General features: G+C 40.9%; 1 long non-coding RNA gene across 3 annotated transcripts in view; it reads right to left on the minus strand.

Moving 5' to 3' along the window:
* LOC129556862 (uncharacterized) overlaps window positions 1-27,793 on the minus strand; it is a 622,407-nt gene that overhangs the window by 388,613 nt on the left and 206,001 nt on the right. For 2 of the 3 annotated variants that reach the window (XR_016037858.1, XR_008686108.2), the window contains 2 exons: window positions 27,524-27,765; window positions 24,026-24,113 (listed from right to left, as the gene is read on the minus strand). The exons of the other annotated variant lie outside the window; for it this stretch is intronic. This is a non-coding gene — a long non-coding RNA (uncharacterized LOC129556862). The remainder of the gene's footprint in view (window positions 1-24,025; window positions 24,114-27,523; window positions 27,766-27,793) is intronic. 3 annotated transcript variants of the gene reach the window in all.

Genomic DNA, 27,793 nt, shown 5'->3' on the forward strand with positions numbered 1-27,793 from the left:
ACAAATGTTAAATTCCCCTTGCCTGGGAGATTCCTCCCATCTCAGTGTCCATGGTTCTTTATTTACCCTTCACTAGTTTACTATGCATTATTTTAAAGATCATGCACGACCTTAGAATACTTCTGTTTTCCCTCTAGAGCATAAACTTTCTTGAAGGTGCTCCTATATCAGAGGAATCTTTGCATTTGCCCCATCAAGACTTCTCACAGCATCTGGAATGATACTTAGCACGAATGTGGCACACAGAATTTATTTTGCAGAATTGAAGCAAACATGTGTGGTGGTGATGGAGGAAGCACATACTGTATCAGGCCTTTTGGATAATTTGTCTGAAAAGTAACCGCTCCTATGCTGGTGTCATACGTTTCTTAACCATATATCTGTTTCTCCAGCAAGCGTGGGTGACAAGGTATTTGACAATGATGCCCCTCCATTAACAGTGAACATCTGAAGAGCGGACTCCTGCTCCATGAGAGGCTGAGTTGTGTTTCTGTGTTAGGTCTTCATGTCCCCAAGAAGAGGAAGTGGTATTTCAGGAATGGCAGATGACAAGGTGACGTCACCCATCTCCGTCAGTGCTCATTTCGTTTCTTCAATTTTAACAAACAAGTGATAGAACAGTTTGTTCCTTTATCACATGGGTGGCCTCTCTTTGTGTTTATTAAGGAAAATAGAGAAGGTTCTCCTCACCATGCCCTTCACTACAGAGCTTCTCATTTTAGCACCTACCTCTTTGTCTCAACTTTCTGGAAGTGGGAAAGGCCAGTAACTGAAACTTAAATGGTTAATTCACAGGTTGTATCTATCCAATACCATAATACAAAACAATTTTAAAATTGTTTAAAAAAATTAGAGTATTCATACCTATGCATTCCTAGAATAATAATCAAAATTAACAAATACATGCAAATTATGATGCCCAGACAGCATTTATTGAGCTCTTCTCACAATCAAGTCATTGTGCTTTAGGTTCAATTACTCTGTCCACTCCTCCATCAGTGACGTCTATGTACTATTGTAGTTGTTTTTCTCTTTTGTATATTTTAACTAAGATATGTATTTTGCTCTTTAAGACATAGTGCTATTGCAAACTTAATAGACTACAGTTGAGTGTAAATACTTTTATCTGCACTGGGACCATAACAATCTTATAGTTCATTGTATTGCAATCATCACTGTATTGTGGTAGTCTAGAACCAAACCCGCAATATCGCTGAGGCATGCCCCTATATAAAATTATATAGCATAGAGTGGTACTATATTAATGCTATTTACAAAGGACTATAGCATTGGAAGGACTGATGCTAAAGCTGAAACTCCAATACTTTGGCCACCTCATGGGAAGAGTTGACTCACTGGAAAAGACTCCGATGCTGGGAGGGATTGGGGGCAGGAGGAGAAGGGGACGACAGAGAATGACATGGCTGGATGGCATCACCGACTCAATGGACATGAGTTTGAGTGAATTCTGGGAGTGGTGATGGACAGGGAGGCCTGGCGTGCTGTGATTCATGAGGTCACAAAGAGTCGGACACGACTGAGTGACTGAACTGAACTGAACTGAATAGCAGACCCCAAGAAGCAGAACTGAATTCTAAATTGAAGTCTGGATAAGGGAGATAATTGAACAGCTACCAGAGGTTGCTCTAGGTGTTTTCACATAGCCAATCTAATATAATTTTATTTAATTATAAAATACTCCACTGGGATATATGGGTAATACTATCCTCATTTTGCCCATGTGGAAACCAGGTCCCACATGGTAATAGCAAATACCTATCTAGTATTTATCATGTATTGAATGCTATTCTAAAAGCTAAAGAAGCATTAATTTATTTAATCTTCATTACAATTCAGTGGTACAGGAACAAATCCCATTTCAGAGAGGAGGAACTGAGTTCTAGGTGTTTGAGTCATTTGCCCAAGGTCTTACCACCACTAAGTGGTAGAGCCAGATGGGGGGTTCCTGAGTCCTTGCTCTCAGCCCTCATGTTACTGCTCTGTAGAGGCTAGGTAATGTAGTCAAAGTTACCACCTGGAAAGGGGTAAGGGCAGGATTGACCCCATATCTGCCTTTCTGGAATAAAAATAATGTCCTTTTAAAAAATTATTTTAAAAATTTCATCCTAGAAAAAGAGAGCAGAAATATAGGTTGGAGTAAAATGCCCTGAATGCCATAGTAATGAGTAAGAACTCTGTTCCATGATAAAGGAAACCCTCTAAAGATTTTGATCAGAACATTTAAAAATCAATATGATTAACTCTGCATTGAGGAGGGGGAAAACTCCCTAGAATGTAAAGAATGAATGACAAGTGGATGAGACAGGAAGTAACCAATCCAGTTAGGTGGATACTGCAGAAGTCCCAGTGATAAAGGTCTGAGATAGGACAAGGTCACAGTTAACAGAGAATAAGGGTGGGGGGAAGATTCAAGAGAGTCCTCAGAGATGGTACCTGAAGGACTTATCCAGTGTGGAGGGAGGACAAGTCAAAGAGGAACCTGAAGCTGGTAGCTCGAATAACTAAGAGAACAATGGTTCTCTTAAATGCCCTCAGTAACACATAGTTTTTCCTGTAGTCATGTACGGATATAAGAGTTGGACGATAAAAAAGGCTGAGCACCAAAGAATTTGATCTGTGGTGCTGGAGAAGACTCTTGAGAGTCCCTTGGACTGCAAGGAGATCAAACTAGCCAGTCGTAAAGGAAATCAACCCTGAATATTCATTGGACAGACTGATGCTGAAGCTGAAGCTCCAATATTTTGGTCACCTGATTCGAGGAGCTGACTCATTGGGAAAGACCCTGATACTGTGAAAGACTGAAGACAGGAGGAGAAGGGGATGACAGAGGATAAGATGGTTGGATGGCATACCTGACTCAATGGACATGAGTTTGAGCAAACGCTGGGAGATGGTGAAGGACAGGGACGCCTGGAATGCTGCAGTCCATGGGGTTGCAAAGAGTCTGACACAACTGAGCAATTGAACAACAACAACATAGATGGATAAGAAAGTTTTCAACCTGTCGAGTTCTTGGTGCCTATAAAGCCCTCTATGAAGCTAACTAGGAGAGAGTCATTTCAGCAGGGAAGAATTATTTAGTCTCCTGTCTTTGACCCTCCTAAGTACCCTTCAGGACTGGAACGAACCTACTCTTTGTAAGCTGTTTTAGCCAATGAGGCAGCAGTTGCAATCTTTTTTCTGTGGCAACACATGTGAGGGATGTCATTCATGGACACAGCATCCCTTTAATCACACCCACAACATCTTAGACTCCTAAAGTTAAGGGAGACAAGTGGTACACATCGTGCATAATCCCAGAGGCCCCGCCATCATTCCAGATGAGACTGGGTGTGTTCAGGGTGGAATGGCCAAAGACCCAGCTATCATCCCAAATCACAAAGTTTTTTCCTTAAGGATTTCTAATGACTTAAGAAAATGATTATGATGTAATCAGGTTAAGTGAAATAAAAGCTCTGTAACAACTTAGAGGGGTGGGATGGAGAGGGAAATAGAAGAGAGGTTCAAGAAGGAGGGGACATATGTACACTTATGGCTGACTGATGTGATGTTTGACAGAAAACAACAAAATTCTGTACAGCAATTATCCTTCAATTAAAAAATAATTTTAAAAGATTTTTTTAAAGCAGAGAGAACAAAAAATGCATATAATGTATTAAAAATATATGTATATAACATGCATAGAAAAAACACAGGAAGAAAATGCATCAAAATGTTAACAAATATTAAGTGAGCACATATCATATGCCCAGGAATTGTGCTATTCATCAGGCATGGTGGGGGAAATAACCTATTTGATCCTTTCATACAGTTTATAACCCGGGACTAAGCTAAGCTAAGCTAAGAACTGAAAGACACTTAAGAAACAAGTGCACAGACTCTGAGTAAAAAATTCTTCTAGACTTTTGGAGTTAACTGAGTCCTTGCTCTCAACCATCATGTTACCGTCCTGTAAGGGTAAAGTAAAATGTCCAAAATTACCAGCTAGAAAGGGGCTGAGCCAGGACTTGAACCATGTCGGTTCCACACCCTCACTGACACCAATTCTTTTAGTGGTCTAACATTATCAAGGTTTTCTAAAACATTCAAAGTTCCCATAGAAACAACTCTATTTTGTGCTGATATTTCATTGATTTACATAATATACCATCAAATTCTGTAATTATAATAACAAGTATAAGTGGCATTTCCCTATTTGTAAATAAACACAAGTGATTCTTGGTAAGCATGGGCCCATCTGGAGGGGGCACTGAAGGAGATCCCCTGGCCGCCAGCACACAGCACGCGGTGGGCCTTGGCTGGAGCAACTATGGAAGTAATCCAAGGACTACATCAATCCCGTAAGGCAATTATGTGGAAACTGATGAAGAGAACATATACTGTGTCATATATCTGGTCACACAGCTTGAGACTGCCGTGACATCAGGCAGCCAGTTAAATCATATCGACTTCCCTGTCAGTTGAAATCTTATTTTCATTCTTATTATATCTGCCACTAAGTCACAATTTTGTGAATTGTGTCACTCCCCCCCAAAATTTGCATGTTGAAGTACTAATCCCCAGTACCTCACAGTGTGACTTTTTTGACTTCTCAGAGCTTTTAAAGAAGCAATTAAGGTAAAATCAGGTTGTATGGGTGGACCCTGATCCCATGTGACTGGTATCTTTATGAGAAGGGAAGATCAGAACACGGGCAACACATGCAGACCAAGGGATGACCATGTGAGGACAAGAAGGTGACTGTCAGTTAGCCTATCAGAGAGGCCTCAGAAGAAACCAACCCAGCTGGCACCTGCCTCTGAAACTGTGACAAAATAAGTTTCCGTTGCTTAAGCCATCCGGCCCAAGATATTTTGCTATGGCAGCCCTGGAAAACAAACAGAGTGCTTATCTCAACAGCTGGCACATGGTGAGCACTCAGGTAGTGATGAAACGAACGAATGAATGAAGACTGCAGATGTCTCACATTCTGTGTTTCTCTTTGAGGACTTTAAAAAAAAGAAGTTTAATAAGCAGCGGTGTGCTTGAGTCATCTGCCAGCACTGAGATTTTCAGATAAGAGAGTGGGCCCTCTCTTTCATCCATTTCTAGTTCTTAATCTTAGGACTGGGAAAAGGAGTTCCTATAAATTCCAATTTAAGAGCATGTCAAATGATCAGAGCTGAAACCTCTGCATTATTAGAACAGAGCCAGTCCTCAACAGCTTCACAGAAGCGTTTAGCTCCCTCGTGTTGGGCAATGATGTCTCTTGGGGCTTCACAGAGGCCCTGGTGCACACAGACAAGGCTGGGAGGTGAAAACCACAAAGAAGATTGGCACACAGCCAAGAAAATTGCCAAGGCCTTTGATACATGGTGTGTGAGGTCGTGAAAACACTGAACTTTCTCCCTCTCTTCTCCCACAGGATGAGAATTAAGGTACTCCAAGAACCTGACATAAAACCTGTGTGTGCTCTTAGCAATACGACCTCAAAACTGAATGGCAAAATTATCTGGATTGTTAACATTAGCACAGAACAGAGAGCCCACGGTAAACCTCGAGGGTCCATGGCCCAGCCTTCTCTATTTTGAAAGGAAGGAAACAGAGGTTCAAAAAGGGGAAAGGTCTACCCCGACTCTTGTCATCATCATTTCTTAAGCCTTTGGCATAGAAACTGAAGACACAGTTGAGTACTTCAGTCTTTCATATTATTACTTAAAAAAATATTTCTTCCCCAGCATCCCTAGTGATTGGTCAGTAGACTTAGCTTAAATACTTCTAGGAACAGGGAACTCATGGTGCTCTGAGACAGTGAGACCATCTCTAAACAGAATCAGTTGCAGATAATTCCTTTTACTGAGCCCAAATTTATCTCCCTGCATCTTCCCCATTCTCAATACGGCTTCTTGAGCATCATGGAATCCATCTAACTCCTCCTCCCCATGGTAGCCTTCAGATATCTAAAGCCCAAGAAAACTTTTAACAGTATTTCATAGGTCATGGTTTTGAGCTCTCTATTCATCCTTGTCACTATCGTCAATGGCCTTAAATCCTCATAAGGCAGACAGAAATATAACACACCCATTCAACAAATTAATTCAGCAACTGTTGTATAAGTTGTTGAAGATGTACACTGGAGATGCTGTGACAAATAGAGCATGCATGGTTCTTGCCATTGTGGAACTCATAATCAAATGGTCCCTGTTGCTCTTCAACTGATTTTGAAAATAGACAGCTTCCAAACTGTATTGGTAAGGAAGTAAAACATTCAATCATCTTGCTAAACATCTTGTTATGGATTGAATGTTTGTGTTTCCTCAAAATTCATATATTGAAATTCTAGCCCCCAGTGTAATGGTATTCGGAGATGAGACCTTTGGGAGGTAATTAGGGTCATGAGAATAGAGACCTCATTATGGGGCTGGTACTAGTATAAAAAGAGACACAAGAGGGCTTGCATTCTCTCTCGCTTTCCAACATGTGTGGATACAATAAAAAGACAGCCAGAAAGCAGACCCTCATGAAGAACCAAATCAGCCAGGACCTTGATCTTGGACTTCTCAGACTTAAGAACTGTGAGAAATACATTTCTGTTGTTTAAACTATGTAGTGCGTGGTATTTTTTTTCCCTAGCAACCTGAACTAAGTCATATATTCATGAACACATACCACACCTTGGCAGTTCTCTTGAATTGTTTGTTGAAACTGGATGGTAACTGAGTACTGAAGGAATGGAAGCCTGGGTGACTGAATGATTGACAAAGGGACATTCCCATATACAGACATGCAGGTTTATCACAAAGATATATGGGAATGTCCCTTTGTCAACCACTCAGAAAAGCATTTATCAAGAAAGTAGGACTGGAGTTAAGTCTTAATGTATGGGCAGGAAGGGTGGGCCTTCTGGGCAGGAGTGAAGGCATAGAGGAATACAAAAAAAGAACTCAACAGTCACTGGATAGGGATAAACAGAGGAGAACCAATTAAATAACCACAAATTGTGAATGTTACAAAACAAAGCCAAACAATTCAGATCACACCTAACAAACAAAATTATAATAGAAATACCATGTTTGCTCCCCAAACACATGCACATTCTAACACATTCTTGGAAAGAGTGCTGTAACATTGATTTATATCTGACAGTCCAAGTGAAAAAATGAAAGAGCTGCCAAATCTGCCTATATAAATCCCAGTGATTTCACATGTTTTTATCCTATGAACTGAAGGCAGAAAAAGAGATTTAAGCCCTTGAGACAGCAGACAATAAAACAGTACCCTAGTGAAACTTCTCAGAGGAGCCACCAGAATCATATTTATCATGTCCAAGACTGACATTAATTCTAATGTGCAGACATTCTTCATCATTCAGATGCACAATATTAAATAACTCTAACAGGTGAATTTATTGAGTTATGCAGAGCTGTGTTGAGCTGTACAGAGGGAGTGTATAACTACAGTATTACACAGTATCAAACACTCCATAGGAGCCATGACAAGCTTCTTCTGTCAACAGCCAGATGACTGACAAGACCCTCTTCCAAAATCATCTTGATTTTGATCAGCACTTGATGAAAGTGCTTCTCTTGTGCCTTGTCATAGAAAACCTTTCAGCTGTAAAAGCCTTGAGCAACTGATCAGAACAAAACTGTTATCTAAGAGCAGTCTAGGCCATGCTTGTAGGTAATCCTGACTGGTCCATGAAAAGGAGGAATGATCCTCTGTCTTGGTGAGGTTATAAATCGAAAATCTCAACTATCAGATGAAAAGGTCATTGGTGCTGCTTCCTTGCTGCTATAAAGAACACCCTGCCTTCTAGACCCCACTGCTGCTGCTGCTGCTAAGTTGCTTCAGTCGTGTCCGACTTTGTGTGACCCCAGAGACAGCAGCCCACCAGGCTCCCCCGTCCCTGGGATTCTCCAGGAAAGAACACTGGAGTGGGTTGCCATTTCCTTCTCCAATGCATGAAAGTGAAAAGTGAAAGTGAAGTCGCTCAGTTGTGTCTGACTCTTAGCGACCCCATGGACTGCAGCCTACCAGGCTCCTCCGTCTATGGGATTTTCCAGGCAAGAGTACTGGAGTGGGATGCCATTGCCTTCTCCATCTAGACCCCACTAAAGACCCTAAATTGTTAGCTCTGCAAGCTACTGTTCTCATCAAAAGCCTAGCAGAAAGGTAAGAGCATGGGTCTCTGGGGCAGCACCAGAAATATGCATTTCTGGTAAGCCACCCCTAAGTAGTTCTCTAACTTGGTTGATTACCAGAAGCATCTGGGAGCAGTTTCAAAGCGTGGATTCTCAAAACACACCCCAGAACCCCCCTAAATGGAATCTCCAACAGTTTGTAAACTGTGACTGAAATCATGGATCATTCTGCTGTTCAGTATTGTTTATATAACGATGAAAGAGAGATTCCAGTTGGTGTAGGTGTCACTTCTCTCTAATTGTTTGTTTCCTTTTACAAGAAAAGGAGATTTTGGTAACCCACTGAGTTTCCACTCTTGCCTTGGACACCAGGAAACTGAAAACTGATAGTAACTCTTCCTGGTTTAGATTTCTAGGTACAATTGTTTCCCTTTCTATTATTAGGTTCTTGAAGTATTCTTTTCAAATGTAACTTGGAATTAAGTCACATAGAAACAGTCAAAGCATAAATTACAAATTAGTGAGATATAAATAATTTCAATTCAGTTCACTTCAGTTCAGTTCAGTCGCTCAGTCATGTCCGACTCTCCGCGACCCCATGAATCACAGCACGTCAGGCCTCCCTGTCCATCACCAACTCCCGGAGTTCACTCAAACCCATGTCCACAGAGTCGGCGATGCCATCCAGCCATCTCATTCTCGGTCGTCCCCTTCTCCTCCTGACCCCAACCTTTCCCAGCATTAGAGTCTTTTCCAGTGAGTCAACTCGTTGCATGAGGTTCAAACTTACCATAAATTTCAGAAAGTCACCCTCTCTATTCTCTATTCACCTTCTCTATAAATGTGGGTAGATCTTACATTTTACAACTTTGTACCAGTGATGGGGCCCCCATCAACTTACTCACTGGACAAATGACAGAGGATAAAGGGCCCAGAAGGATGGCTAAACTCAACAGAGTGTAGGAACCAGGAGGGCCATGTTCAGTTGCTTTATGAGCTCACTTGTTCCCTTTCACCCCAATTATCTGCTAAAGAGAACAAGCTGTGATGTAGTGACAACTGGTGTGAATCTACAGTCAGAGGACTTAGGTTGGACTCTCAACTCTTTAGGGCATTTCACAAGTCATTACCTCTGTGGGTCTAGTTTCCTCATTTATGAAATGGGGGTAACCACCTTGACTTTGCTTGTCTCCTGGGGTTATTGTGAAAGTTCTCTGTAAAATGAAATGTTTTATTAATGTAAGTTATTTAACAACTAATGGGAATAGCTCAGAAATACTAAATAAAATATACTCAAATGTGATAACTGACTCATCAAACGAGGTTTCCCATTTCTAGGAAGGAATGGTTGGCTATAAAAAAAAAATCTAGGGTATTCTAATGTGCTCCCCAAACATGAAAACTTGCAAGAGAACAGTGTACAGCATGAGGTTCCAGTGAGGAGGATGGCCTTTGACTGTCAGGGGTTCAGGTTTCCATTGACAGACAATGCTTACAACTGATCAGATAAAGCCTGGAGTACTTTTTCAATCCCTGACAGCTCACTGTAGGAGGCCTTCACCACCTATAGCATGTCTGAAGGAAACCAACCAAAGTATAAGAGGCCTGGAAATAATGTCCCATTAAAAATAGCTAAGGGAACTTGGTAAACATAGACTGGAGCAGGTTCACAGGACAGGCCCTAGTCGTCAGATGTATGTGGTGACAGAAGTGTCAGGTAAAAGAGAAGTTCATTTCTTTCAGTGTGGATTCCCCAATGTGTGAAAGCTGCTGGAGACAAGATGTCAATTAGGGGAAGACAAATTTCAGAGCAGAGTACATTAGCAAGTGAAATGCTGAGCTTCTGCAACATCAATTGCCAGATATTTCAAAAGCAATTCTTGCCCTTAGTGAGAAGCTGCAATAGATATTCTTTTAAATGTTCTGACCATAAGATGCTACAAGCCAGTACCTTCATCACTGGCAGACACAAAGTTTCTCATTCTTAGAGACAAGCCTAAAATTCTTCTGCTAAAGAACCTAAACTTGACTTCAGTTCATAGACTTTGAGAGTTACCACTGAGAAAGCCTTGACTTTGGGACTTGAAGCCCATCCCATGCCCAAATTGGTGCTCTTCAACATCTCTGCACTTAGTACTTCACTGTGATTGCTACGCTTCTCAGATCAAAGCTTCATGCAGCACCATCCCCCAAAGCAGCCTCTCTTGGAACCAAGCCAGAAATCCACTGCTGCCATTTGTGTTTTCATTTAGTAAATAAAGATCAGAAATGGCTGCTGCTTTAATAGATTGAAATAGATTATTTGGTCTGCAAATAAATATCTTGGGGGAATTAGAGAAGATTTGGAGAACAACAGTCAATCTCAATATAATTAAAAATAAGCTCTCACCTGCTACTAATTTCCTTCTTGTTTCTTTGCTAACAGAAATCTTTGTTTGAGCAAAGAGGTAAAAGGCACAGTTAGAAGCTGTTTACATAGTGCAAATGAGAGTGCTAATTGTAGGGAGCCTGCATGTTAATGAGAAAGAGGTTATTTATCAGTGTGAAATTCTGAGTGCAATAAATTGCAGGTGATATTTCAGGAAACATTCATTTTCTAATGATTTCTTTTCACCTCCAACAGTGGTCCCAAATCAAAGGGCAGTATGTTGTAATGAAATAAGAATTGGTCTGAAAGCCAAGAGATCTGGTTGTGGTCTCTCTTGAATGAGGTGTTTTTCCCTCTCTGAGTTTCAGGCTCAATCTCTGTGAAAATTAGACATGTCTAAGTTTCCTTCCAGCTCTGATCATCAGGGTATAAGAAATCTGAGGAGTATACCTACTTCTGCTGAGAAATCAGTTTCTCTTTCTTGGGATAACCTTTGTTGTTCTGAAACTAACTTAACAAAAAAACATTCTTGGAAAAGGCCTGGCTTCCTAGCTCCCAGGTTTTCCCCTACTCTGGCTGCTGTGGTTCTGCCCAGCTCTTTTTGAGGAACTCACTGCAGATCCCTGGAAGAAAGCCTTTTGGCAGGACCGCAATATCATGTGCCTCCCAGCTGCCCCCAGACCCACCCAGCAGTTCTGAAGATGCTCCAGGCACCCAACCCGCTGTGACTCATTTATTTGGCACTATTCTTCGAATATCCACTGTATGTTCAAGGCATCATGCTGAACACTAGGAACCCAGCATTGTGCAAGGCAAACAAAGGCTATGCCTGCATAGAAACGACCATCTAAAGGGGAAGTCAGATGTCAAACAAATAAGTATCCAAATAACAATAAGTGCCAAGTGACAAAAATAGGGCAGGTCATGACAGGGGGCGGGGGGCTCACTTATCCTGGCGGGTCAAGAAAGGCCATCCTGAGTGACATTTTCATTAAGGGCTAAAGTAGAAGAAAGCTGGCCATGGGGGGAGGGGAGTACAAGCTGAGGAAACAATACACAAGATGCTGGGGTAAGGAGGCGAGCACATCCAAAGACTAGAAGGGTCAATGTGTCAGAAGACTCTGAATAAGCAGAGAATGGACAAACAGAGCCTGGAGATCTAGGTAGGGCCTGATTACAATTTTTGGACTCTGACTCAAGACAATTGGAAGCCATCAATAGACTTTAAATGGAGAACAGATGTGATCAGACAGAAGGGTTCTATCAGTTGTTGAGTCTAAATTGAGGTTTCTGAGGGGCTTAGCAGAACCCCTGTAGCTCTCTTCCATTCCCTCCCAGAGCCAGGTAAGTGTACCATGCCCCAAGGGAAAAGGGTATCCCAAGTTACCAAAGAAACCAAATGTTTCAAATGTCTAAGGAAACTGAATCCACAAATAATGCTTTGGTAACCATCCTCACTATGGAAAGAGAATCCAACACAGACCTTAGGGAACCCTCCACCCTCCCGCCTTCCTGCTCTCTGCACTCAGGTGTATCAGGTAAATGGGATAGGTAAATAGGGAGGACGCTCAGTCAGTTCAGTTCAGTCAGTTCAGTCGCTCAGTCGTGTCCGACTCTCCGCGACCCCATGAATCACAGCACACCAGGCCTCCCTGTCCATCACCAATTCCCAGAGTTCACTCAAACTCATGTCCACAGAGTCGGTGATGCCATCCAGCCATCTCATTCTCTGTTGTCCCCGTCTCCTCCTGCCCCCAATCCCTCCCAGCATCAGACTCTTTTCCAGTGAGTCAACTCGTCGCATGAGGTGGCCAAAGTATTGCAGTTTCAGCTTTAGCATCAGTCCTTCCAATGAACACCCAGGACTGATCTCCTTTAGAATGGACTGGGTGGATGTCCTTGCAGTCCAAGGGACTCTCAAGAGTCTTCTCCAGCACCACAGTTCAAAAGCATCCATTCTTTGGCGATCAGCTTTCTTCACAGTCCAACTCTCACATCCATACATGACCACGGGAAAAACCATAGCCTTGACTAGACGGACCTTTGTTGGCAAAGTAATGTCTCTGCTTTTTAATATGCTATCTAGGTCGGTCATAACTTTCCTTCCAAGGAGTAAGCGTCTTGTAATTTCATGGCTGCAATCAGCATCTGCAGTGATTTTGGAGCCCAAAGAAATAAAGTCTGACACTGTTTCCACTGTTTTTCCATCTATTTCCCATGAAGTGATGGGACCAGATGCCATGATCTACGTTTTCTGAACGTTGAGCTTCAAGCCTACATTTTCACTCTCCTCTTTCACTTTCATCAAGAGGCCTTTGAGTTCCTCTTCACTTTCTGCCATAAGGGTGGTGTCATTTGCATATCTGAGGTTATTGATATTTCTCCCAGCGATCTTGATTCCAGCTTGTGCTTCTTCCAGCCCAGCATTCCTCATGATGTACTCTGGATATAAGTTAAATTAGCAGGGTGACAATATACAACCATGACGTACTCTTTTTCCTATTTGGAACCAGTCGGTTGTTCCATGTCCAGTTCGAATTGTTGCTTCCTGACCTGCATACGGTTTCTCAAGAGGCATGTCAGGTGGTCTGGTATTCCCATCTCTTTCAGAATGTTCCACAGTTTATTGTGATCCACACAGTCAAAGGCTTTGGCATAGTCAATGAAGCAGAAATAGATGCCCTACTCCAAGGGAAATAGCAGGACAGGAAGTGATAAGCAGGGAACCCCCAAGATAATAGCACTAAATGAAGTGAAGACACAGGAAAAGGTGTAGAAAGAAAAGACACCTGCAGGCTCTGGCCACAAACAAATGGAGTTTCAGCTCCAGCTCCCAGAAGCCTCTACATGAACCCTTGTCAAGCACTGGTGGGCACAAATGCTTGTTAAGCGAGAGGCAGTAATAGAGGTGGGTCATGGGATGCCAGCTCCCTGAGCGCACTGGGGATGCTAGAGGCTGAGTCTGAGGGAGACAGATTAACAGCCTTCACAGTATTTCTTAAAGCATTATCCACAGATCATGTTTCTGAATAAAAAGGGTGTGGTGACCAATATAGATCTCCCAGCCCTAGAATCAGTCCTTGTTAGTACAAAGGTAGAGGGCAGGACCCAGGCCCTAAGTCAGACTAATGGTTTCAAATCCTGATTCCACACACTTACTAGTGATGTGAACTCAGGCAAATTGCCTCATCGGTTTTAGTTTGAGTTTCCTGGCATGTAAAATGAACATCGTAAGAGTACCTACTTCATATGGTTGTTGTGAAAAGGAAATGAGATAACTCATGCAAAGTATTTAGAATGGGACCTTCCTGTGACACAAGTCACTGAAAATTGTTAACTGTTAGTATAACTAGGTCAAAATCACTAACAGTGGGCCTGGGGAACCTGCATCTTAAGCTTTCCCCAGGCGATTCTTGGGGCCACTCATTAATGCTCTATCTTCAGTTAATAGAGCCATCTATATGCCAGCCTCTGAGCTAAGCCTTTTATATGTCTTATCTCCTTTAGTCCCATGAGGTGGCACTAATAATCCTCCACCTTTCAGATGAAGAAACAGAGGCCTAGAATGGTTAACTACCTTGCTTAAAGCCAGATCTTGAAGTTCTAGATGCCCTTTAAGGACAGTATATTCTACTAGTTTGGAAACAGATAAGTCAGTCAGAGGGGACCAGAGCAGGCTGCCACTGCTGAGCTCAGAGTAGCTGTGAGCAGACTCTGTAGCCTCCGTCCAGTCCAATGGGTGGGTAAGAGGGGAGAGTGGATTTAAGGAAGGGCTGGGGCTCACAGGTAGACCTGGCAATGCTGCTTCAGCCCTAGTAATTAAGAGAGCCAAGGAAAAGGGCTCAGCCCTGCCCATCATCCACTGTCAGTCTCTCTTCTTGCTACATACTGCTCCCATCACATCACAACACCTTTCCAGCAATTTGAATGCCTTTCTCAAGGCACAGAGTGTGTCAACCCTCATTAAGCCTGACCACCTTATTGAAGATTGGCAGTGTCCTCAAAGCCAAGTATGGTGCCTGGAATATGGGAAGCAGGAACAATAGAATGACACATAGGGGGCAGTGAAAATCCCCAAATCAAAAGATTTTGTCTTTCCAGTGGTCAAAAAGATTGGCAGTCAGGAGTCCAGCATTTCAGTTCCATCTCTGTCATTTTCTTGCTATGCATCCTAAGCACATTGTTTAACATCTCAATATCTGCTTCATTTTCTATAAAATGACCAGTATAATCATTCAAGTGAGAAAATGGACTTGAAAGATACTTGTATACAATAAACTGATGTACCAAGACAACATTTACCCCCATGTATGGAGACAAGACATTGCCCAACTATGATAGTAGAGCACAATGTGTTATATCCTTAAGAGCTGCTGCCTTCCTGGAAGGACTGGCCCTCCTTTCTTGGCATCCCAGGCACTCTCCATGAATGCATGAGTGAACAAATGATCCCTTCCCAAAGAGGATCTTTTCATTTAAAAAATTCTAGAGGTAAAAATTTCAAAACAATATCAAGTTTCTCTAGAAACACATGTCAGGCACAGGAGCAATAGTCGTGGTAGATATCTAGCTGGGAACCTGGCCACTGACAAGGCTGTCATATATTTCTCATGAATCTCTACAAAACTCCTATGGGGCACGTATGGCCTTGCTCTGACACACTCTGCTCTGCTCCTACCTGCCTCCCTGTGTCACCCACCCCACTCCAAGCCCTTTTGCTTCTTCAGTTCACCCTTCAGATATGATCTGAGTTCAAAGGTCATTTCTTCCAGAAAGTCTTATTGATGAAGGATCTAAAAGAGCAGGATGCCCAGGTTCCTCCTACGACAGCTGAGCTGCCTATCAACTCATTGCAAAGGTACTGGTCTCCAGTGGAGAAAGAAAGAGACTGAAATGCAATGCTTAAACACCCAGGGCCATGTTTACCAGAGGAGGGAAGGTGAGACTGCTGCTGGACTCACTAGAATTAATTCCTAGCAAGCCATCAGGTTAACAGGAATAACAACAAAGAAAGGACAGCCACCAGTCAGGGTTAAAACCAGCCCTTCTGTAAGAATAGGAACTGAACCAACAGGGCAGTTTTCTGTGGCAACACTTGGGGAAATTTTTGGTGGGGGAAGGGCATGGAAATCAGCTAACTCTCTGTGCAGCCAGAAGAGAAGGTTTCTGTTGTGGTCCCGTTTCCCTTTCTACTGGAGGTGGAGGATGGTGCATACCACTGATGGTCTCCCCTCATCATGTCCAGGAGGTACGGTGAAGGGTCTTAAAGAAATACCTTTCTCTATAGTTGGCTTCTAAGGGAAATTATAATCAAGGACATAGCTGAGTATGAAACAAATAAGAAAATTATTCCAAACAAGCAGGGACTCAAAACCAATGTTGGTAGCCTAAAAAGTGATGAAGAAAGAAATGAAACTTCCACCAATTCTTACCATGATGGGAAAGTCCCAGTTTTCTAAAAAAAAAAAACAAAAGTAACAATTTATATTCCTCATAACAAATTCAGTGAGTTTCAGGTACCAGGAAGCAAGAAGAATCTTGTTACCGTCCCCTCTAACACACACACACACACCTCCCACGAAAACAAGAAGTGCCTCCTGTACCATAACTGATGTAGCAAACTCCTGGACCCTACCTCCAAAAATACAAACCCCATCAAGACTCAAATACTCAGTCTTAGCATCTTATGGTGGAAAGGGCTCTGAGGCCAGACAGGTTTGGATCAGAATCACTTTCAAGTCATGCAATAAAGCAAATTACCTAACCTTTCTGAGCCTCAGTTACTTCATCTGTGAAGTGGAGAAAAAAGGCATCTTTCACACAGGGTTGTTATGGGCTTCAAAAGATATGACTAATGTAAAGCACTTGGCATAATGCCTCTCAAATAGTTGTGCCTCAAAGATGTTCTGAGTCCTTCCTCTATTCCTGTAGATTTACTTGAGAAAAAAGAAGTCAGAAGAAATCTGGAGAACGTCCCCATTAGGTAAAGGAAACAAAAAAATGTAGGAAGTCATTTCTTCTTCTAATTGAAGGTTACGAGTATTGAGTACCTTATTTGTTCCATGAAACATGTTAGGGTCACTCCAGGGTCCCCCTACAACACCTTCATATCATCCCAATCACAGAACTTAGGCCACTAATTGATATATTATGATCACCTACTTACTTATCTCTATCACCTACTAAATTAAAAAGTTTAGAATCTTCTTCCTGGATGTTTATCCAGTCCTTTGTGCCAGGTCTGAACATTTTCAAAATTACTGATATCAACATTTTTAAATTAATAAATATTTATCATTATTTAAGAGAACTATGTAGTATAAGTATCTTATAGTTAAAATCTGGATCAAAATCTGAATCAGTAATAAGACTGGAAAACGGAAGGCAGGAATAAAAGGTGAGTTAAGGAGTGAAGTTCCTTGACTCCAGGAGGAAAAAGTCAAAAGACACTGTTTAACTTCTTCTCTAAAACTTAGACAAAACAAGCTAGAAAACACTCTTTAATTACGCATCGAGTTTAAAATAAATAAATATTTCCCTAACAATGGAGAAGCTAAGAGGAAAGAAATAATATATTGTAAATAGAAAATGATGCCCTAAAAGGTAAGAAAAAGTAGAAAAAAGAAAGTTAATGAAACAAAATGATAAAATATATACATATCTGTTTCAGCAAGAACATGTAAATGACTTCTAATGCCCTATTCAAAGATCCTCAGATTGGGTCAAACAAAACCTAACTATTTGTTGTTTACCAAATACATCTTAATACAAATCAGCATAAAAGTATAAGGAAAAGGTAAAGGAATATCACGTTAATGCTTAAAAATGATAAATTAAAATATAATTGTCTTGAATATTTATATGTGAAATAACACTGTATTAGCAAATGTAAAGCAAAAATTGTTAGAATACAATGAGAAAAATGACAGGAATGTTATATTCAGAAATGCTAACACATCTGTCTTTGACAGATAAATGAAAATACAGGATATAAAGGTGCTGATTAATCTATTTAGTAAAATTGATTTAATATACAGTTTTATAAAGTGAACAATATTGCACAAACAGAAAATATATTTTCTTTTCTAAGACCTATGACCTATTTACGACAATTTATCTAATATTAGGATATAGAGAAAATTTCAAAGTTCTAGAACCAAAGTTTCACAAGCTATATCTCTGAATATAATTTAACAAAATTAAAAATTAATAACAAACATTTCAAGAAAGTACCAGTCCCTTAGAAATTAAAAAATTACCCTACTAAACAACTGTTAAAAAGGAAATCACAAGTGTAGATAATTTTTGGTGACGATGAGAAAACTATATATAAAAATTTATATGAAATGTCCAAATAGGTCTCAGTGAAAAGAATCCACAGTCTTAAATATTTCAATATGTAACAAGATGGGGAAAAACGAACTAATCTGTGAATTAAACTCTAGAAAAAATAGTATAATAGTATAAAAATAGTATAATTTTATATTTTAAAAATAAAAGGATTGAATAAATATAAAGAAGTCTAACAAAGGTAAAATAATAAAAAGACTGAATACTCAGTACTCAGAATTGGTAAATAAACCCAAGAGCCGGTCTTTGAACTCAGCAGTAATGTAAACAAGCTTCAAACATGTAAATTAGAAAGAAAGGGAGGATTCTGGGGAGATGAAGTAGACAGTCAGAAGATCTGTCAGAAACTAGAGAAACTAGACAGCAAACCAAAATCCACAGCCAACGTTTACAACAAAACTAGGTGGCACGTGATATCATTATATAAAGTTAAAATTTGATCTTCTGTTTTTTTCATGGTGGTAGGTTGAATAATGGTACCCAAAGATATCTATGTCCTAACTCCTGGAACCTGTTAATGTTACCTTATACTGCAAAAGGGACTTTGCAGATGTGGTTAAGGATACTAAAATAGGGAGATTATCCTGGTTTATCCAAATGGGCTCTGTGTACAATCACAAATGTCCTTTTAAGAGGAAAGTAGAGAGGAAGACACAGAAAATGAGGTCAATGTGACAAGTGAAGCAAGCTGCTATACTGCTGGCTCTGAAGGGGCCATGAGCCAACTGGCTGCCACTAGCAAGTAGGAAAAGGCAAGGAAATGGGTTTCTCCCAAGAGCCTTGATTTCAGTCCAGTGTAGCTGATTTTCAGATGCATGACCTCTAGAATTGTAACAAAATAAATGTGTGTTGTATTAAGGCATCAACTTTGTGGTAAGTTGTTACAGCAGCAGTTCAGTTCAGTCGCTCAGTCGTGTCCGACTCTCCGCGACCCCATGAATCACAGCACGCCAGGCCTCCCTGTCCATCACCAACTCCCGGAGTTCACTCAAACTCATGTCCACAGAGTCGGTGATACCATCCAGCCATCTCATTCTCAGTCGTCCCCTTCTCTTCCCGCCCCCAACCTTTCCCAGCATCAGAGTCTTTTCCAGTGAGTCAACTCGTCGCATGAGGTGGCCAAAGTATTGCAGTTTCAGCTTTAGCATCAGTCCTTCCAATGAACACCCAGGACTGATCTCCTTTAGAATGGACTGGTTGGATCTCCTTGCAGTCCAAGGGACTCTCAAGAGTCTTCTCCAACACCACAGTTCAAAAGCATCAATTCTTCGGCGATCAGCTTCCTTCACAGTCCAACTCTCACATCCATACATGACCACGGAAAAGACCAGCAGTAGGAAGCCAATAAATACACTGATGAAATCATCTTTGATAATAAAACAAGTCAGGAGCAATACAGGTGTACCTCAGAGATAATGTGGGCTTGGGTCCAGACCACCACAATAAAGTGAATGTAGCAGTAAATCAGGAGAAGGCAATGGCACCCCGCTCCAGTACTCTTGCCTGGGAAACCCCATGGGCGGAGGAGCCTGGTGGGCTACAGTCCATGGGGTCACGAGGAGTCGGGCACGACTGAGCGACTTCACTTTTACTTTTCACTTTCATACACTGGAGAAGGAAATGGCAACCCACTACAGTATTCTTGCCTGGAGAATCCCAGGGACGGAGGAGCCTGGTGGGCTGCCATCTATGGGGTCGCACAGAGTCGGACATGACTGATGTGACTTAGCAGCAGGAGTAAATCAAGTCCCACAAAATTTTTGGTGCATATGAAAGTTATGTTCACACTATACTGTAGTTTCTTGAGTATTCAATAGCATTATGTCTGAAGAAACAAGTACATACCTAATTTAAAAATACTTTATTGCTAAAAAATGCCAACCACCATCTGAGCCTTCAGTGAGTCATAGCAGTAACACCAAAGATAACTGATCACAGTTACATTTATTATTATGATGCCATAATAAATATAATAATAATGAAAAAGTTTGAAAGACCATGCCCTCTCAAATTTCATATATTGAAACCTAATACCCAATGTATTGGTATTAGGAGACAGGGCCTTTGAGAGGTAATTAGGTCTATGAGGGCAGAGCTCTCATGAATGGGATTAGTGCCTTCATAAAAGAGACCCCAGAGAGCTGCCTTGCCCCTTCTGCCATGCGAAGTTACTGTGAAAATTACATGTCTATGAACCAGGAAGTGAATTCTCTCCAGACACTGAATCTGCTGGCACTTTGATCTTGGACTTTCCAACCTCCAGAACTGTGAAAAATAAAGTCTTGCTGTTTATAAGCTACCCAGTTTGTGGCATTTTATTATAGTAGCCTGAATCAGTTATGACCAATTAATATAATCGAAATATCATTTCAACTTTAAAATCAACATAAAACATTAAAAAACTGTCAGTGAAATATTTGCATCCTTCTTTTTCCTAAGTCTTTGAAATCCAGTGCGCATTTTTCACTAACAGCACGTCTCAGCTGGGACTGACCACATGTTAAGTCCTCAACTGCCACCTGTGGCTAGAGGTTATACCATACTGGACAGCACAGTTCTGACCTGTAGTTTACTTGTATACCCTAGACAGCTCTAGAAGTCAAATGGATCAAGATTTTTTAAAAAAATATGAACAGGCTTCTTTAAAGCATATTCAAAGTCTGGGTTCACAGGAAAATGCGAGCCCTCTCACTAGGGCAAAAACCATCTCCCTTTTCTGGTGTGCTTTCAGGCCACGAAAACCATCCCCCATTACTGGTGGGCTTTCAGGCCATGCCACCAGATTGTGTGAGTTCAGGAGACTGGGCTAATGTGTGGAGCTGTGCGATTGTGCCAGTCCTGACTTCAGGGATGACAAGACAGGCTGCCCAGGACAAAAAGCAACACCTAATTGGGGTGCAAAATCTCCACACTACTCACTTCGCTAGGGTAAGAGATTTTAAGAGGCCATCACAAAGCAACACTAACCCAACTCTTATGAATTAAGCCACTGTCAGTTAACGGCATTTGTTGAAATTTCCTCATCAGATCACACATTCAGTTTTGTAGAACAGAATATCATTGCATGACAATGTAGAGTTTATAAGTATTTTTCTATCATTATCTTACTGCTGCTGCTGCTGAGTCGCTTCAGTTGTGTCTGACTCTGAGAGACCCCACAGACGGCAGCCCACTAGGCTCCTCTGCCCCTGGGATTCTCCAGGCAAGAATACTGGAGTGGGTTGCCATTTCCTTCTCCAATGCATGAAAGTGAAAAGTGGAAGTGAAGTTGCTCAGTCGTGCCCAACTCTTCGCGACCCCATGGGCTGCAGCCTACCAGGCTCCTCCGTCCATGGAATTTTTCAGGCAAGAATACTGGAGTGGGGTGCCACTGCTTTCTTTGCATTATCTTACTATATTTATCTAATATAATTATAGATCATTGCACTAGAGGAACGGAACAAGAAATATGTAAGCTTTGATAGGAGCACCAGGTCATTTTATACTGCCTAATGTGGGCTTCCCAGGTGGTGTAGTGGTAAAGAATATGCCTGCCAATGCAGGAGACATAAGAGATGCAGGTTTGATCCCTGGGTCAGGAAAATCCCCTGGAAGAGGGCATAGTAACCCACTCCAGTATTCTCACCTGGGAAAGTCCCATGGACAGATGAGCCTGATGGGCTACAGTCCATAGGGTTGTAAAGAATTGGACACGACTGAGTGACTTAGCATACTCGCACAAAGTGATCTTAGGCTTCCATAGTGGCTCAGACAGTAGAGAATTTGCCTGCAATATTGGAGACCAGGTTCAGTCTCTAGGTTGGAAAGATCTCTTGGAGAAGGGAATGGCAACTCACTCCAGTATTCTTGCCTGGAGAATTCCATGGGCAGAGGATTGTGGCGCACTACAGTCCATGGGGTCACAAAGAGTGGTACATGACTGAGCGACTAACACTTTCATTTTCAATTCTAATTAAATGACAGAACTATACACCATCATTAATATAAACCTTTTTTCTCATATACTGAGTTTTCCACAGTAGAGGGAAGAAAATATTTCTTTGCTCATTAGCACATGTTAACATAGAATGAAGTGAAGTGAAGTGAAGTCACTCAATCGTGTCCCACTCTTTGTGACCCCATGGACTGTAGCCCACCAGGCTCCTCAGTCCATGGAATTTTCCAGGTAAGAGTACTGGAGTGGGTTGCCATACAATAGTCAGTCATTAATAGTTTATTTTTCCTACCAGTGTTCAAATAACAGCCTATTGGTAGCCAACAGAAGGCTAAAAATAGGTGAAATCTCATTTAAAATAGTGGAAACTGAAAGTTAAATTTCTCTTTCACAGAAAGTAGGTATTATTCACAGTCATTTTTACTCTTATTAAGACTATAGATCTAAAGTATTTACTCTTGTGGAGCAGGTAAACGTGGAAATCTTTGCCTGCATGCTGTATTCCGTTCCGTTCCGTCGCTCAGTCGTGTCTGACTCTTTGCAACCCCGTGGACTGTAGCCTACCAGGCTTCTCGGTCCATGGGATTCTCCAGGCAAGAATACTGGAGTGGGTTACCGTTTCCTTCTCCAGGGGATCTTCCCGACCCAGGGATCGAACCCGGGTCTCCCGCATTGGAGGCAGATGCTTTAACCTCTGAGCCACCAGGGAAGCCCGCATGCTGTATTAGTAAGCTAAAAACACCTGTTTTCTCTCTGTCACCATTTCTCCATCTCCTATTATTGGAATGCTTAGACATTTTGACAACGGTGTTATTTCACTCCGAAGCTTTACAAAAAGGGAGGAAGAATAGTTCAAAAATATGATGAAAACACCCAAGGTCATTATGCTCCTCATTTCTTTGCACTGAATTTATTTCCTTTTTGTATTCTGCTGTGCACACAAAAATTTCAATGTAGAATAAATTCAAAAGCTTCTATCTCCATCCAATAAAATCTTTAAAAGTCATATATCTCTCCCAGAGACTTGAATTAAGTAAAACAGAATCAAATGTCCAAAATTCAGTCTAAAACTGTCAATCGTGTAAGTCCTTTTTTTAAAAAAATCCTGTATGGAAAATGTAGCATCTGCATTTTAGGAAGTCTAGTCAGTTCAGGACAGTCACCATCTCTTGAAGTAGTTATCACCATTTTCAAAAATCATCTCACTAATATCTGCACCTTTCCTCTGGGGCTCATGCAGTATACCTGGCTGCATTTGCACTACACACAAATAATTCTTAACAGATGCCTTTGAAAGGTCCTGTTGACTAAGGTCTCAGCAAGGAAGTCCTCAGGGATTGCCTAATGAGACTAACCCATGAGAACAGATAAACATGGGGGGTTCAGGAAAGGTGAATGCTTATTGTTAAGTGGGAAGCAAAGCAGACTGGCCAAGTACCCCTAAAGTTAAATTTGAGTGGGTTGCCAAAATGGTGCAAATAGAAATACAGAGAAATGAGCAGGTACTGAAACAGAACAAAATGAGATAAGATCAAGAATCAAGTGAGTTAATAATAGCCAGTATGGGAACTAATCTGGTGAGCATTGTGTCTTTCAGGTAAGACTTTATAACCAGGTTGGATAAAAGCCTGTTTTTAGAGCAGCATTTTCAAACCTCAGTGTGTGTTGATTTCCCTGGGAAATTTGTTAAAATGACCTGAGGACAGGTGGAAATGCTGTATTTCCAGCGAACTCCCTGGTAATGTTGATGCTACTGGGCTAAGAGCCACAGTTTGAGTAGCAATCATCAAGGACAGAATTTTGTCATAACTCAATAATGACTGTAGTAGTAACATTTTTCATCTTTGTTCTACACAGTCCTATTTTTTAGAAGCCATTTCTTCTTAAAAAAAAAGTTTTAATCAGTGCTATTTAGTATTCATACTTGGGTAAAGAACAGGGCAAGACTGGACTTGGACAAGGGCCAGTATCTGAGAGAAAAGAAATACTCTAGGTCCTCAAAGAAATCATGATCTATAGAGAGAAGGACCTATCTGAACTTCTTATTTAGAGGATGACCTAGGGTGCAGGTACTGACATAAAAATAGCCAAAGACAAAGCCTGCATGGATCTTGAAAATGACATATTCAACTCTTTAAAGTGGCTTGACTCTGAGTTTCTGCTTTAGAGTTTACTCTAAGAAGTAAAACAAGAACAAAAAAAATTCCAGGAGCTAGCCTCACAACAAACCTGTGTAGCAGGTATTGCTGACAACTCCATGTTACAGATGAGGGACGGGGCTTCAGAGAGATTAAGTGATGTGCCACAGGTCATTCTCCTAGTAAGAAACAAATAAGAAATAAACTAGGATCACAAACCAAGGCTGGTTAGAATATTTTATAATAAAAAGATTTTTAAAAATTAAAAGACTAGTTATAAAACCAAAATGCAATTTAAAATGATCATTGCCATATCTTCCCAAGCTACTTCCTAAGGTGTTTATGAAGCTCCAATGAAATAATTCGAGATTTTAAAGGGCTTGGAAAACATGTGTAGCGAAACAAGAAAGAAAAACAGAAAGAAAGAAGTTGGCAAACAAAGGTACTTTGTAAACTATAGAGGATGAGTTTAGTTGTTGATGTGATTTATCATTATTAGGTCCCAAGGTTGTGGAGCCAAGTCAAGGCTGCAAACATAAATCAATGCTTCTTCCAGTTTTAGGAGATAAAAGAACCTCTTTGAACTCTAAACTTCAACGTCTCTTGGCCTTGGTATCACCCTGTGGTAATTTATATAAATGAAGCCTAACTGTGAGGAAGATTATTTCTCTTTCCCCAAGGAAATACTGATGGAATTCCCTCCCCCTGACATTCCCTCTCTTTCTATCTCTCTCTCTCTCTCACACACACACACCCCATTAGATATTACTTAACTTCTTATGAAAGCAACAAAAACTAAGATCCAGAGAATTGTGATAAGACCAAAGTCAATAGAAGACTACAGAAGAGTCAACTATTTGACTATATCACCTCTTCTTTGAAGGGGAACTGGAAGCAGGATGGATTATACCTTCCTTCAAATACTGTTTTTCATTCATTCACAATTAGATACATGTTTGTCAGAGCCAGACACTGTGTGAGTGTCTGGAGAATGAAACATACTACTCTCATGAAGTGTTTCTTTGTGCTGTCCTAGCCACTTTGAGTGGCAGCAGCAGCAGCAGCAGCCACTTTGAGAATACAAGTATGAGTTAGACTCATAGAGCTATCCTCAAAGAGCTACTACCTAATGTGGAAGGCAAACATGTAAACAACTAAATTTCAGTCTATGTAGAGATAAGGGATCCTGAAGAATGGATAAAATTTTGAAAGGAAAGAACAAGAGCAAAGGGACAAATTGCAAATGGTTTTTGCATGCCATTTTAATAAGTTGAGAATTGACCTTGTAAGCAATGGAGAACTACTAAAAGTTATTGAGCATGGGAATGCTTAGAAGTGCTGCATTCAAGAAGAGAGGGGAGAAGAGATAGACGGGAGGGAAATAGTGTCCAGATGTAGGATCTGACATATAGGGCCTCACTACTACAGAAAGTGGTAAAGAAACAGGATATAGATCTGGAAATGTTTGGTTGAGAGGCATGTGGTCGGGAAGAGGACTCAAAGAAGCCTGGGATGTGAGCTTGTTTCTAGAGAAAATAGCAATTCGATCAAAAAGACAGATGTGTGGGAAAAGATAATGAGTTTGATGGGACATAACAACCCTGGTGGAGACTCCTGGAAATACCATAACTGGGTTGCTGTTCTATTATTCATCTCATTCAATGTTTAAGAGAGAATTCAATGTTTAAGAGAAGATGTTTTATCTTCTCAAAGTAGAACCAAGCTTCCCATTCATCCTTGAGAGCCCGTAGGACTATCTGGGCCATGGTTTTTGATTTGTGGATATCTCTGCTCTGAGTTGGACTGATTTCCTAGAAACAACAATAAAACCAGAAGATAGTTCTCATTTTCTCACCCCAGCCTCATCTGCCCACACCCATAGCTCCAAAGCCCACCTTAAAAACTTTAACAAAGGCATTTCCAAGCCTCTTTAGTAAAGGATCCTGGGCCTTGGGCTTCCATAGCTTGAATTTTGCACCAGAATCCTTCACCTGATTTAAGCTCAATCCCTCTTCATAGGACTTCGAGGAAGACAGCTGATTCTGGTCCACCTCTTAATAACTAATCAAACCTAACATTATTTTGAGGGAAGGTCTGACCTGCTGTTTGTCAGCCTTCAACATATCTGAGCACTTCCTATGTATCAGGTCTGTGCTAGAGACCAGGGCAGATACAAAGAGAATCATGCACAATTCCTGTTTGAGTATCTTAGTTTCTAAAATGAAAACACTGCAGTAAAAGAACTACAAGAAGAGGGATAAAACACTCAGAGGCAGATCAGAGAGGTATTAAGGACTGAAAAATTTGAGAAGAGATTTCTTTCATATATGGGGGACAAAGAGGCTCATGAAAGGCTATGAGGATTAAGTAGCACTTAGCCAGGCATGAAAAGAAAAGCTTGTAGATGTTTGGACTTGGAGAGCAGCAAAAATGGTTTCTTCTGAGCCAAAAGACAGGATGCAAGACAGGATTGGCTGAGGAAGTTTGAGGGGAAGGTTAAGCCACTGAAAGGTGATATATTCAGTGGATCTACCCTATAGGGAGGAAATAGTCTTTATTCATACTTGGTATAGGTTCTACACTAACTCATGAGCCTTTTACATCTATAGTCAGTTACATGAACTTGGATTCAGAAGAAAAATACATAAGGATTTTAAATTTAGCTTTAGAGGAAGTTTCTACCAAAAAGGGGTGGGGGCTGCTTTAAATGGTGAAGGAGGACAAGGGTAGGAGGTTTGCTTTTATCTCAAGAGTGGTACCATGGCAGGGGACATAGCTACACCAAGAGAGTGTTTGGATGAAATGTCATGCTTTAGAACAAAGTCTTTCTTAGATGCTAGACTATGTAACAACACATAGGAAGAAGTTCGGTGCACTTGATCAAATAGGGAAACAAGCAAACCTCCTTAAAAAGTGAATGTCAGGAAATGATCATTATCCCCCATTCTTGCCAGACTGAGTAATGTGCCTATAAGTTTTATCCAAATAACATACTCAATGAGAAAAAACACAGAACAATAAAATTGCTGAAAGGTCTGGCAACCAAATTAAAGACTCATGGCGGGGGGGAGATGGGGGTAGCTGGAAAGTGCCCAAAATCAATGTGCTGGAAAACCCTTTGCTAATCATGCCAAGAACTAAACCCCACTTGAACTAGTAGGGCTTATGTGTGAACCTTCTTTAATGCCATTCTCAAGAGAGTGCACCTAACAAATACAAGTTTCCCAGCGAGAATCACAACTTTGCAATGGCATTTTTGTTTGTTTAATAAAATGCCTTTTTGTATGTCCCTTATTTGCAGAAAGGGTTTCTTTTTGTTGAGATACTAGATCCTTTCTGCACCTCATGCAACTCTGTAGGTACAAAGGAAGAAATAAAGCATTCATTTGGGGACAAAATCAAGGATAAAAAGCCAGTATCTTGAATAGGTAAGATTAATGGTGAATATTTTGAAACACAGCATAGCTTATTAAGAAATATGGACCAAAGGTTCTTTTAAATCACTTTCAGAAAACTAAATATGGTTGTTATAAAAACAGAGGTGCATTTTTATTTAGCATATAGACCATTTCTGACAAAGTGATCCTACCTGGAAAATACTGGTGATCCCCACTGAAATCAACACAGCTAAATAGGGGTAATCCAACTTTTCCCCTCCAATAGCAGCAAGGCAAGTTGAGCCAGCAGAACTTTTCTTTGCCCTATTTTCCCCTAATTCAATTTCTCTAATGAAGAAATATTGTTGAGGCATCAGGTATCTTATTTTGGAGGAAGGCACTGAACAAGGCGATACAAGATCATACAGGCTTGCAAACATTGGCATCTGCCTTTCTGTAAGGAAAAGGAGACAGGAAATAGA

The sequence above is a fragment of the Moschus berezovskii genome, chromosome 7, assembly GCF_049115385.1.
Source record: "Moschus berezovskii isolate FMDL1 chromosome 7, NW_MosBer_1.0, whole genome shotgun sequence".
Taxonomy (NCBI): domain Eukaryota; kingdom Metazoa; phylum Chordata; class Mammalia; order Artiodactyla; family Moschidae; genus Moschus; species Moschus berezovskii.